This window comes from Rhamphochromis longiceps, linkage group LG7 (assembly GCF_057381845.1).
Source record: "Rhamphochromis longiceps isolate RC_006_pf linkage group LG7, R_longiceps_female_GT1.1, whole genome shotgun sequence".
In the NCBI taxonomy this organism is placed as follows: domain Eukaryota; kingdom Metazoa; phylum Chordata; class Actinopteri; order Cichliformes; family Cichlidae; genus Rhamphochromis; species Rhamphochromis longiceps.
The window spans coordinates 41169930-41184501 of record NC_140563.1 but is presented as its reverse complement, the minus strand read 5'-3'; the positions used below and the strand labels follow the sequence as shown (position 1 = coordinate 41184501).

The 14572-nt window shown below is 38.6% G+C and overlaps 1 pseudogene; it reads left to right on the top strand.

Annotated features, from left to right (window-relative positions):
• The first annotated feature begins 4789 nt into the window (after positions 1-4789).
• On the top strand, positions 4790-6254 carry LOC146665880 (uncharacterized; annotated as a pseudogene).
• The last annotated feature ends 8318 nt before the right edge of the window (positions 6255-14572 follow it).

Below are 14572 nucleotides of genomic sequence, written 5' to 3'. Positions count from 1 at the left end.
CCCCTTTCGTGTTTTATTCCATGTTTTCCCCAGCCTGTTATGTCTGTGTTCTCCCCGTGCTCTCTCCTCCTGTCTGAACCTCTGTACTTCCTGTTTTACTTTGACAGTCTCTCGTCAGTATGCGTCATGTTGTGTTCACTACTGCCCTGTCTCGTTATGATTATCTGTGTCAGCTGTGTTCCCCGTGTGCTCCCACTTCCCTCGTTAACCCTCTGTGTATTTATGTCTGCGTCTCCCTCAGTTCTGTGTCGTAGTCTCCCTCATGCTGCGTGGATTTCCCTGTGTCTCTCTCCAAGTATTAGTTTATTGTGCCCAGTTTAAGTTTTGTATTTTCCTGTCATCTTGTCAGCAATAAAGCTGCCTTTTGAGTTCATCCCTTGAGTCTGTGAGTTTTGCGATTGGGTCCTCATCCTGCCTGCCACACAGCCGACCATGACATTGACATTGATTTTGCAAGTCTCTTGAACTCTTGCTACAAGGAGGACCTGGCATTATTCCAAGACATTCCCTAATTTGGTGTTTTGAAATCTAGTATTGGTCCAAAATCTCAGTGGTAATCAACTCAGTCGAAATATGGTGTCAAGGAAGGCTTTGGATTAACATATTTTTCATACTCACCAGTCCATTCAGTGACCCACTCATGCCATACTGATAGTGCCAGCCACATCCTGTAAAAAAACACACACAAAAACACCAAGATAGCAAGATAAAGTGATACAAGAAATTCATTCTCATTTTGCAGTGTTCCATAACCATGCCACAAAAATGCCCCCACCGTATAACAGCACCACCATATCCTCTTACCTGTCTGCATGTATTATTTCCCCAGATACAGGTTTTTACAAGCAATATCATTAAGCACGAGAAATACTTTCTGTTGTTCATAATTTGCAACAATCCAACTGAGATCCCATTTGAACACACTTCAAGAAAAGAGTCAAAGCTTGGGAAAAGCCTAATTTGCAAATATTTAACAGAAAATCATTTTCAGTTTTCCTTAGAACTCCATAACTCCCTGAGGTCTTATTATGTTGCCATCAACATTTTAAAAGATCAGTTGCAGTTTTGTTCCTTCACCGACTTCTGTTTGCTTGTTTAGATGGACTGCGGAGCATAGCTGGATCAAAGAATCTCAGAAAATAAACAAAGTGAGCAAGTGTCCTTACGTTTACTAAGGCACAACCTCCTTTAATATTGATTGCCCTTGAGAAACCCTGAGTTTTAGATGAAGCAATAAGCAAACAGCATGAAGACACTGAACGGACTGAGGATTTTTATGTGCCTGTGATGCCAGCTGACACTCTCATGGTTAGCCGGCAACAACATGATGTAGAGCTTTTAGGACAGGAGCAGGTTTGTTGCTGTTTGCTGATGTTGTAGAAATACTTAATGAGATTTATGCTAACCAAGAAGATGTTTCTATCCTGCACTAACAGCCCCCGAAGGAATCAATGTTCAACACAAAACACAAATCAGTCAGTGCTGTCAATTAAACAGAGTGCCTTTATTTGATAACAGAGTGTGTACATTGCAGTATCTGAAGTAATATTGCGCATGGTCATTTTGTAAATGCACCCTGGTTCAAATAAATGTAGAAAGCCTGAAAAACTGTAATTTTCAGAATGGAAAAGGAGCTAAATCACAACACTTAATATGAGATATGAAAAGAAGGACTTGCTAGTCTTTAAAATGGTTCATATACAGTAATATAGTTCAGAATATGTTAGCTCATCATAAGTGATTTCCACATTATAAACATAAATTTTATGCACTTATATTTGCTCTGAAAACTGTTTTAATCACTAAAGAGATTGATTGGAGTCTTTAAATATGATTTTTAAAGGAACAACAAATAGAACAGAAAGAAAAAGAAAGAAAGCACAGTTAAGAAAACAACTGGTCATGGCTCTGGTTGTCCACTCTTTGCTTAATCACACAAATACATTTGGCGTTTATAAGTAGATGAAATTTCAGGCTTTGGATTCACTTGAGGACAGCGGATAAAGGGATGTGATCAGAGCTCAGTGATCACAGCAACAGGAAGCAGGGTGAGTCAGAGTAATGCCAGCAGAGCCAAGGCCAGAAAAATGGATAAAGGCTGCTGAATTCCTGCATGCCTGTGGGCAATGCATATACGAACACAGGAAGAGCGCAGAGCGGATCTAAAGATGGTCCATACCTCATGAATGTCTCACAAATGAGAAGCATCACAGTGAAGAATGGGATACTTGTACAATACATCCAGCATCCGAGGATTATGATCTTGGAGGACCAGATGTTCCTGTGCATTTATGGGTGTACATGCTGCATATATATATGCATGTAATGGTATGTGGCAGCATCTATTAAATGCACCTTTATCCCTAGCTACTAAATTTGTCTGTCTAAAGAAGAATGCTGGGTTTTTTTTTTCAAAATTCTGACATTGCCCATTTTGTTCTTCACATAATTACTTATTTGAGCATGAAACAGCCATCAACCTTCCTACCCCAGCTCAATAGAGATGAAAAAAATAAAACAAACAAAACAAGACAAAACCCCCCTCTCACATAGGCCAGCAGTGAAGCCTTTAATTTCAGCTGTATAATTGCCAGAAAGCTAAAACAGAGGAGGTGAGACACTTTTTAGAGGTCTTTGGAAAGGAAGATTGATTGACTTGCTGTGCATGTACTTTTAATGGGTATGTTTTCCAAGGTATCCAAATCCCATTAGAATCAGAATCAGCTTTATTGACCAAGTATGTGTATACATATGAGGAATTAGGCTCCAGCTATGGACAGACAAACATAGACAGCAGACAATACTGACAACATGACAAAGATAATGGATGTGCAATGGTGTAGAGTGCAGAGATGTTGGAATAGATTATAGAATAAATGGTTAATGGATGGATAAGTAGTTACTATATGTACAGTACACTGAAAAAATGGGAATTGGCAGGCTTTTGAATTTGCACAAATGAATTTAGTTAATGCTACACAAGCCTCTCCTGTTTCTCTTATTTACATGATTAAATAAAGTACCAGTTACTTGATTATAAACAATACTGAGACTACTCATTTTTCTTGCATTGATTTAAAGTGACTAAATTAGAATACTAAAACCATTGTAATCATGTTTGACCACAACCGGAAATGATGCAATATATTCAAAGACAACAACTAAATGTGATTGGATAATAAGACCTACCTTATCCAATAAGACAACAACATAATTTAAGGACAGCGCAATTGACCGCCAGATTCTGGAAGACTGTTCAGCCGCATGCAACCTTTGGCACTGAGTCAGGCATAGTGAGAAGGTAAGTAATTTAAATACATTTGTTTTAGTTGGGTACGTTTTCACAGAATTGTTGTAGTGCATGCTATATGAAACGTAATCTGTAATGCATCTACATGTTGTTTTTACAGTGCTAGCTAAAGTTGGTATTAGCTTTGTGGCTAAAGCTGAAAAATATTAACGAATTGCACATAGTCGGGAGAAAGCAGCTGTTGTCGGTCAGATATGGAATTTATGCATGTGACAGAGAGCACTGACGTTTTTGATGGCTTAGCAAGTTAAAACGTCACTGAGAGAGCGCAATAGTGTTTGTGTTACTCGTGCTAGCTATGGCTACAGTGGGTAATTAGTCTGGCTGTAACAGTCAGAGTTTAAGAAGCTGGGAGGGCCACAGTGCCATACCTTAATTCTTGCTGATGACATGCACTCAAGTTATAATAAGGATCCTGCCACCTTAGACGTGGGTTTGAGAACCTGTACCCATAAATGCCAAATCATTTTTCCATTTAGTCATTGTTTTAGGTGAAGTGTCACTTACTTGACTATTCTATCGGTCATGCCCAAATAATACAGCAGATATCTACAAGGAGATAAGTTTGTTCAACAGACTATGTCTTATTAAGTGATGTATTGTGAATTTTCCAACATCGGCCCAAAACAAATTAGGACCCTTTCCCCCCCTCTTTTTTTCTAGTTTGTGTAGAACATATGTGAGCTGCTTCTCAAAACATTATGTATAAATGAGGGAAAGATTGGTACTTTAAAGAAACCATTGATGCTCTTCTGGACTGGAATACCTTTCTTCAATTAAAATTAATGTTTTTTGTGATGGTGGAATTTTTACCTTTATGATTACAGAAGTCAAAACATCAGATGATGATAGCTTACCATCTAAACTCCCCATCTCTTGGCAAGTCTGAATTACAGGGCTCAGCTGTATCGGCCTTTCTAGTGGATTTGCTTAAAGAGGAGATAGCTTAAGTCATTAGGTACATATTCCCTGACATTCTAGAGGTCAACCTTGCACAGTGTGTGACATTAAAGGGCATAACTTATAGAAATGGAATGGTACTGGCCCCAAGGGCAGCAGGTGGATTGCCAGAATACTGAAAAACCATATCTGCATTGTACCACAGCATATTCTACATTGTCAGAGAGCTTGGTGGCTGGTACAGAGAGCACGACAGAGCTTTTGAGCTCCGCCCAGTATCCACAAGAATATTCACTCTCGCTTCGCTCTGTGAACTCCTTGATACTTATCCATTGGTTGACTATGAGATTGGATCAGTCCACATTGTGACTTTAAAAAGGCATATAGAAATAAAAGGTGTTCATATAAGTGTAATAGGTTCAGTCGCATGTATTTCATTAGATAAATTCTTCTTTTTTATGTCTGATCTTTATAACTTTGAGTATTGGGTATGGATAGCTTTATGAAAACTAAACTGAAATGATTCTTTCTGAATGTCTGATATTTAATTCTTTTTTTCCTACAGAGTCCTATGGGGAGTCCTATGGTCCTAAAGACTGTTTTGGCTGACGGAACCTGTCGAAGGCTCACTCTCTAATGGAGTGCCTGAATCAACTGAGGATCTCATCGTTGAAGTCAAGAGACAGTGTTGTCTTCAGGGCAGTTTCAGACTTCAGTTTATGGATTCCTTGTTTGGGAATGAGTTTCTTAACCTTACCTCAGTTTCAGAAGTAGCAGACAAGGGGACTCTTAAAGCTATTGACATGTCAAAGCCCACCACATGGATATAAAAAAGAGTAACAGAGTTGGTGAAACTCAAGATGGAAAAGACTTTTTCATACAGAAGACATGAAGTTGTTCGTGATGCACCAATGGTGGAGGCTTTCATGGCAAGATGGCCTGCTCTATTTGATTTCCATGAGGTAAGGTTTGCCTCATACACGGTGTTCTTGTGGTATTAGCCTAAAATGGTTAAGGCACAGTTGTTATTTGACAGCCCATTTCTTCAGCATGAGTGATTGAGGCCTTCTTCCAGGTATTAAACCTTTGAAGCTCATTTCTCTGTGCTCATGTTTTCAGATCAATGCTGAGTTTAAGAGAATTGCCACTATCCCCCCTCAAACAAAGTTCCTGGCTCAGCTGGATCTCCACTTGGACAACCTGGTGAAGTTGGTCAACAGAAGAGGAGAGCTTGGACTAATACTGAAAAGAATTGTGGCATAAATGGATAATGTAAGTGATAAAGCCTCAACATTCACTTAACATGATCCTCTTTGGATGCAATTTTACAATTGTGGAAGATTTCAAATGTTTTCCCATGATAAATTCTCTCATTTTGTATTTTTACATCTGCTTGTTTTTTTAACCTTCACTTTGTCAACTTATTATTAATTGCCAGTAAACCTATTATTAATTTGTGTGCCTTTACTTTAAAAACATTCATGTAAAGTACACTATTAAAACTTAAATGAAGGACAAGAGCTGAATGAAGATGCTAATTACATACATTTCATTTCAGTGTGAAGATGTTGATGCTGAGTGTGTCAAGGGCGTGTGTATCTACATGGGTGAAGACCCTGGCATGCTTATCCAGGAGTATGTGGTATGTACTTGTCTTTTTTTTTTTTTTTCTTTTTCTTTTTGGACTTTCCACAGTGTGTCATATTACTTACTTGGAAATGACTAACATGGCTTCTTTTTTACAGGGCATGGAAGAACGTGCCATCAGTGAGACTGTTGAAGACACCACTGTTTGAATTTATCTTCTTAAAGAGCAAGCTTCAGCAGATGAACAAGAGTTGTCCTTGCAGGCATCAGGGTGGCGAAGACTTTGGATAATGTAGCATTTGCTGTGATAATGCTATTTGGACTAATGTATGCATTAAACCTTGCCTACCCTGCTGACCTTCGCTACAACTTTGACGTTTTCCAGAAGGTTTTCATGGAACTGGATGGAGCTAAACTCTCTAAAGTTCTTGCTTTCAAAAACCATCTGTTTCATTGAAAAGTCAAAGACTGCACTTCTGCAATTCTTTGCAGTTTTTCATTTTGTGTTCAGTAATGTTATACTGCTTATGTTTTTATTGCTTTCCCCCCGTGTGACTGCAATGCAGGATAATTTTTCCTTTTGGTATCATGTTGTAAGAAATTTCTACTGACGATTTTTAGCAATATGTTCTAAGTCAACCTTAATGTCCTGCTTACATGTTTAAAATGAAGATTAAAATTCATGTAGGTGTTTGGTATTAGTTATGTAACAATGTCATTTAAGGCTCAACTTAGTTGAAATCTTATACAGGTAAATACATGTACAGAAGCTGAAACTGTTGTCAAATAACACACAAGTTATATTTGGGTAAATCTGTTTATTCATAAAAGCGTGTTGCTTTTTTTCAGGTAGTCTTAATTTAGTTTACATTTTCAATTGTGTAATTAATACAAATGTTATATGTAAGAGATGACGGGATCATCTATAAGCACTTTCTTTTATTTGCTGCTGAGGTCAGTTTTTTGTGAAATATTTGCAAATATATTCTCAAACTAACTTTTTCTTTTAGTTATTTCTGCAGGCTATCTTTAAAAATGTGTTAACAAGTTTATATGGATGCGATTTTGGACTTGTTCATGGCAGAATTGCTGCTTTCACTGCTGTTACAGTTTAATAAAGGTGAATTGTTCAGTAGCACTCACAGTCTTTGCCTTTTTTGTCAATAATAATCAGTTAATATTTCAATTGAAAAAATTAAGTAGGATTTAAAGCCATAATTTGTGTTGCAGGAACATAATTGCAATGTGTTTACATTACATAATATCATTGCGTACCACTGGCAAATAAAAATAAGTTGGTGTTAAACATTAAAATATATTGACATTATGCAATACATTTATATTATGATAATAGATTAATATTAGTACATCAAACATGATTTTTTAAAGTAATCTGATGTAAATAAAATACTTTGATCTGACAAGCATTAATTACTTGAGGGAAAGTGGAAAATTAAGTCAGTCATACTTATTCATATTATGTGGGACCGATGTACACAATAAAATCAAGTAAATTGAAATAACTTTTTTTTTCAGTGTTTTAACCTTGTTTATCATGTTCAGACCGTTTTTAAGACGTTCCCAATGAAAAACCAAAATAAATTAAATGACACATTTTTAAGAAATAAAAAAAAAAAAATACATGATGTGCAAATGTGATACAGATAAAAGCTCATACTTGCAAATTAATACATATTTTTTATTAGAAGATTCAATAAAAACTCAAACAAACCACAACAACAACAACAACAACTGATGCCCTCAGGGGTCGGTGCGTTGGTGGTTCTTGGTGTCCGGGGCTGGGCGCTCAGGTATGTACCAGCTCACTCCCGGTGACTACTTGGCGGGGCCTGGTGCCTGTTGCTCGGTCAGGCCTCTTCCGGGGCAAAGACCTCTGGGCCTGCGGCTCGATTCACTCTGGCACAGCTGGCTGCAGCCCCCTCTGGCTTCTGCTCGGTGGCTACTGGGTGACGCCTCGTCTGGGGATCCTCAGCTCTTTCCAGGAGGGGGGCACGGATGCCCCTCCGGTGGTCCTCCTTGGGCTCTCACACTCTGGGGCCTCTGGATGCCTGGAGCCTGGATCTCCTCCATGCCTGCTTCATGCCCTGGGGGACAGGGCTATGGCTCTCTACATCCTCTATCAGACCATTACATGGGGAAACCATTTGAATACAAGTGTGCTGATCCACACAGGTATGCACACGGGTGTTCACTGTTCATAGACATAAACTACACCTTTCTTGGCTGCTATTTCCAAGCACATTGTGCGCTGTCGGTCCTGCTTGCTACACAACAACATTCAATATTTAGTATTTACTGCTGTTTACACTTAGCTAAATTAACGTGATGGTGTTGTGTTTAGTATGTTGCGCTGTTTTTTTGCTTGTTTTCTATTCTTCTTCTCTCAACAGATGATCCAGGAGATTTTTTCCCCTCTTCTTTCTCTTTTTAAGTGCCCTTTCTCACTGTCCCTCTTCCCTTCTGTTTTTCTTTTCCTTCATCTTTCTTTCTCCCTTTCCTATCCCTCACTCATGTCTGTCCCGTCTGTAACAACTGAAAATAAAATAAAATAAATAATAACAACAAAGGTTGATCAAATGGACCAATATGGCAAGGCCGTGATGATCCATTTGGCAAAGTAAATCCATTGGGTATCCTTGTTGGTCTTCAGACAACAATTCTGACGGCTAAAGAACCAAATGGGACAGGCAAAAAACCCCAAAAAACAAACAACAACAACTGGGTTAAATAAAGACATAAACGCAGGATTAAGTGGGCATTTTGTTTGGGGGTGCCTTATTTTAGTACTTTACATTGTCCAGACTGGCACCAAAATGTAATGAGCTCATCCTTACATCGTGCGCCATGTCTCCAACAAATGTGTTGACACATGGTCTACTAATTTTGCAGGTGAAATCCCAACACTACTGAAAACACTGACAATGACATGGATTCATCACAAAGTGTGTATTGAATAGTTATTAGGATTTTTCTTTTTTCTCTCCAACTACAAGATGACGAGCGGTGGGCGCACTGGCCCATCACATCTATTATTCAGAAAAGCATGTGTGAGCAGCTGTTGCCAGGCTCATTAGACAGAGATCATACTGAGACTGATAATACAGTGATTGATGTGATCTCACCCTTACATGCTTTCTGTAAGGATCAAGGCATTTTGAAATAATTTGACAGGATATATAAGACTAGAAGTAATGACAAAAATTACAGACAGGCGTATTGTCACTAATATTTTATACTTTTTCCAAAAGTAGGCAAGTGGCAGAGTTTTAAATATACTGAAAACCCTAACTAATAATGATGCTTTGGAGGCTTTTTAATAATATAATATAATAATAATAATCTACTACAGCAGGGCTGAAGAGAAGATGGCCACCACATATGCATCAGGGATAACGGGGTGCATTTTCAAGAGAGTAAAAAAGATGTGAGCTTTACTGCTCCAGTCTCCTCAGCATCTTCCCCTGATACAAGCAGCAGCAGATGATTAATAGAGGGGGGGAAGCCTCAATCCCCTGACTAGTCAATCCCATAATGCCCCACCCTGCCACTCACTCTGATCTAGTTGCTAATTAAGGAAGTGCTATGACGGGGTTACACGGTTCACACAAAGGACACATAAATCAGATTTTCGTTTTTCTTTTCTTTTTTGGTAAATGGTTGCAAATTTTCAAACAGCTGCTTGCGTGTGGAACTGAAGTGTGCACTATATTCACCTGTGCTGTATTATGCAAGTTATTTTTTAAAGTGTTTCCTTCATGTATGCAAGCGCGGGCAACACTTTATGGGAAATGTACATAAATTAGGAATTCCTTCATGGCTTAATGCGTAAAAAGCACAAATGAATTCATGTAAAACACCATAAACTATCATGAATGTACATGCATTAATTATTCTTATTCACGCCTTAATGTGAAAACGAAGATATTTTAATCATGTCATGAAGTAATTAGACCTAATCGGTCAGTCACAATTACCTACTTTAATTCATCTGATTACACATTCACTCATTTTAGCGCCACTTTTTTGGTGGTCCTGTGAACTGTAGGGTGGAGAATAAAGAAGATGTGAACATGATTAATAACTCATAAATCATGATGACTGAAATACCTTAGTTGTTGCATAATTAATGTATGTACATGTACATTAAATACTATATGAGATGATTGTTTATAAATTCCTACATGAATTAATGAATACTTTTTCCATGCATAAAATCATGTATGAATGTAGGATAATTCATGCACCCTTATTCTACAGTGATAGCTTGGCTACTGCACTTCGTTGTGCTTCTTTTCTGGGTGGTGCACATCCGAGCATTTTAGTGAATCTTGTTCTGCTCAGTTGCACAAGGGCTTGATCCATTAACCAGATTAATTTGGGAGAGTGGGTGAAGATGGAAGGATGGGTGATGTGAGAAGGGACAGCATGGTGCAGAACAGGGAAATTATATAAGGAAAGGGGGAAGGGAGAAAAGAGTTAATAGGAAGGCGGGAAAAAAAAGGGCGAGCGCAGACAATAGGACTTTGTGGGATTGTGCTGGGAAGAGTAATAGCTCCCTTCTCATCTACTGCTCACTTAAGGCCACAAAAGTGTCTGTAGACAAATGTGTATCAGAGTCTGTGCAGCTTGGGCAATTTCATGGAGCTGAAGGAGATGATGATAATCTAGTTAAACTGAAAAATGGGAATGCCTATGGATCCTCATTCATACTCTTATTAATACTTTCTTACATTCATACAGTCAGATAGTTAATATGATTAGAACAGAGTGGGGGTAATAACTTCATGCTTCAGCACTGAACCATTTCCCCCTGCCCTGTAAATGGTGAAATATGAAGTATGTTCAAAATGTTAAGCAGTGTGCAATCTTTTTAGGCACTTTAGATTTTTATCACGCAGTGCCTCCAGTGAACCATCTGATTGGTCCCAAATCTATTCTCAAGTGTGATGTGGGCTTCAAACTTTTGATCATGAAAAAAATAAATATGTTTTAGAAATCAGAAAACATTATTTGGTCCCAGCATTTGCAATACCACAGAATCAGCCACGGAGCGACATGGTTAGGGACAGACAGTTGAACCGTGCCAACTTCTTCAAGTTGCTTGGACCAGCCTGTGTTCGAAGCACAGGTTGTCTTTAGGACTGTCACGATAAATGTTAAATGGATTTCGATGCTTTCTATTTAATGCCACAGATCTACAATTAAAAACTGTTTGTGGCGTTTTTTAAGACTTCCTCTCTTTACGCACAAACTGTAGTTTGGGAAAATATGGCTCAGAGCAGGTTTCTAACTATGCCTCAGCGATGCTTGGTTATGAATAAATTAGTGGATTTTGCTGGCCCACTTGTGTTTAATGGAACAGCTAAACTGAGTGTCATTCGAAGAGGAGAGAAGATGAACTCAGGTTATATAAGTGTTCATGTATTTCTCTAATGTCTGCATCTGTATGCGCTTGTGTGGACTCCTACACAGGAAAACTAATCACTGCTGTAGCAATTATGTGTTATGAATGCCACAATGTCTGGGGGAAACTTTAAACTATAAAACATCTCGAAGGCACAACTGTAAATCTCCCTGTCGACCCAGCTGTCACATCAGACTTCCCCCTTCCTTGTTCTCCAGGTTCAGTTCAGGGTTAATGAAAATGGAGGTATTTTATGGCCACTGAAAGCACTGAATCTGTATCCAATCGTTACATTGTAGGAGCAGCAGTGGTTGGTTTGTTTCTCTCTGAGCTTGTAGCATGGTGTGTGTGTGTGTGTGTGTGTGTGTGTGTGTGTGTGTGTGTGTGTGTGTGTGTGTGTGTGTGCGTTTTCGAGCAAGGCTGTAATAAATCATAACCCTCGCAAATGTTTTTATACGGCTCTTCCTTAAAAAAAATCATTATGATTTAGTAGTGCCTCTGATTAATCCTGACATTTTTATATCACTCACTAGTTGAGAGCAGACAAGGACATGGTTTGCTCTCACCTCCCAAGCTGTGGGACATCAACACAATGAAATGTGCTGGATTCTGATGAATAATGAAAATGCTGATTTCTGTCTTGTTGATAGTGGTAGAAACAATTATTGACAAAGTTGAAGATTGCTCAGTAAATTATTATGCAGCAGGTGTTCAAAGAGGAGACAAAAAAGCAAAGGCGTTATTTCTCCTCTGGTTTACAGTCTACAGGCCTTCTTGTGTAGCACAATATAGTTTAAAGTACACGTCAGTGCATTTACTCAGTCTGAATACCTCTAGCTATGCAATATCAGTCGGCTTACACTAGCAGAATTAGTGTTCTTACATACAGCCTGATTGTGTACCACACTGATAATGGCAATTTTTCTTCTCAAGTATATTTGGCCCAAAGTTCAGCTGTCCTTACCATTATCAGCAACCTTTCCACTGAATATATCACTCGTGTCCTTCCGTAAATGAAATGCCTTCTTGCTAAATACCATTTTGATTTTCAGATTTTCCTCCTCACCTTTAAAGAGACTCATAACCTACCAACTTAACCTCAAAGAACTCCTTCACATTTACTCACTCGCTTCTGCCATTCAGCTTGCTACCCCAGCTGTGCACTTAATGAGGTCTAGAGCCATCAGCAGTTCTGCCCCTTGCCTCTGGAGCTCTTTCCAAAAAGACACCAGAGTTTTTCAACAGAAATTACTGTAAAAGTTTCTGCTCAAGGCAGTGTGGTATATAATAATGCAATAATGAAATAAAAACACGCCACTCAACAGATCAGTACAACCATCTGGAACAGCACTCTGTTTTTCTAGGAAGCAAAGAGGGTCAGTGTGATTCTCCTATTCATTGCTATCTTATGTAGAGTGGAAATTGCATATTATCAGCTCGGCATTAAATGCAGACTACTCCTGCCACGGGAAATCCAGCGGGGCCATCATGCCTGCCAGTAAACATGAAGCTCAGGCAGGTCGTGACCTCACTCTTTGTTGAATATGGCTGGTATGCAATATCAGAGCAATTAGGAGATCGCTACTGTTACCGCTGTGACTGGCAGGGGGAAAAAAGGTAAACATAGAGAGTGGGTGAGATTCTGCTGGAAAGAGACTGATTTTAGAAACACTGTTAAAATGACTAACCAAAGAGTTGGCAACTACCGTGATTAAAACATTGTTTTCAGCTTCTTCCGTCACATTCTCTTTATCTGAATTTCTCACAAGCCCTATCAGAGTTAGCATAATCACTTGAATTCAGCGTATTAAAATTTTGCTGTTAAAGGTCAAAGAGACACGATGAGATATTTTATATCCACAGGGCCGTCTTGGCAATCATCGATGTAAACTGCAACTTGAGAAGATGATTTCCCTTTCGAACATCCTCAAAGTCAACTAGCAGCCATCTTTCTAGCATCTCCAAACACTTTTTAACAGCTACCTTACAAAGCCAACTAAATTAACTTGAATTTCAATGGCCTTAGGACATAAAAACTGTATATAGAATCAATAGTCAAATTCTTGTATGCACCATGGATTTCTTCACCAAATAAGAAATCCTCTTCTCCTCTCAGTACACCCATTTCGTGTATATACAATACAAAAAACAATGTGGTTAAAATTATTATTCCAATCTCCATCTTGAATGGCTTTGAATTTTATATTTCCCCCAATATGCTTTCCTACTTCTCTGTTTTTCTCCCTGTTTCTTAAATTCTCTCTCCCCGGTGGGAAATACTCACTTGACAGCCAAATAAGACAAAAACAATTAAGTAATATTAAAGTTACAGTTAATTCATTTAATTAATATGTCTGACCCATTATATGTAATGGGTCAGACAAGGGTGTAAACTGATGCATCACTGGTTAATATAATCCTGCAACTGCGCAGCCATCTTATCAACACCTCCAGGGATTTATTTGAGTGGTTAGTTTTTTCAAGCCTTATCAAAATTAACTGTAATAGAAATGAGACATAAAAGCTGCATACATAGAATGGCTAGTCAAATATAAGTTATACTTACAGCTACCTACATTTGTTGTTGTTAATTTCTCTGATATATGTCTATTCAAGAATCTTTTAGTATCATGTCTCTAAAACTTTTCTTTTTTCTGGGCTTGTGACCATCAGTAAGTGACCTTTCACTCCTTGAGGCCAGGTTTGTGTCTGCTCCTGGTCACAAACTATGCTTTTTCAGTTGTTAGGTGAATTTGTTAACCAGAACACCATGAAGCCACTTAAATTCACTGCTAATATGCATGTTCATCACTGAGTGGCTCCCATCCATCCATCCATCCATCCATCCATCCATCCATCCATCCATCCATCCAAGACAACCCCTATGAAAGGAAATAAATTAAGGTACTAGTTTCCCCAGCATGGAATAGGGTTACCAGGACCCTTCCCTGGTGCAAGGTCTTAGCCCACGGGGCCCGGTATAGCCTGAATAGTAGACATGAGCTGTCATAGCTCTCTAATCTGTCTTTCATTATCCTGTAAATACTATAATTACCCATTTGAGATTAACAAGTCAAACTCACAGAAATATGTTTCAGAGCCTCGTGTGAGAAAAATAAATGAAAGTACACTGTTAATTAACTGTTCGAAAAAAGTGTATGTACCCTGCTGAACTTTATCCCATTCAAACTCTGAGGCAAAAACAATATACAATCCAGGTTTCAGGCTTGGAGCTCTGAGTCAAGTATTCAGCCTCACTCATATATTTCCAACTACAACGAGGCCATCTGCATTTTAAATGAAACTCTCATTCAGAGGGCATTTTTAAGTGAGCTCTGTCGGTGTTGGAA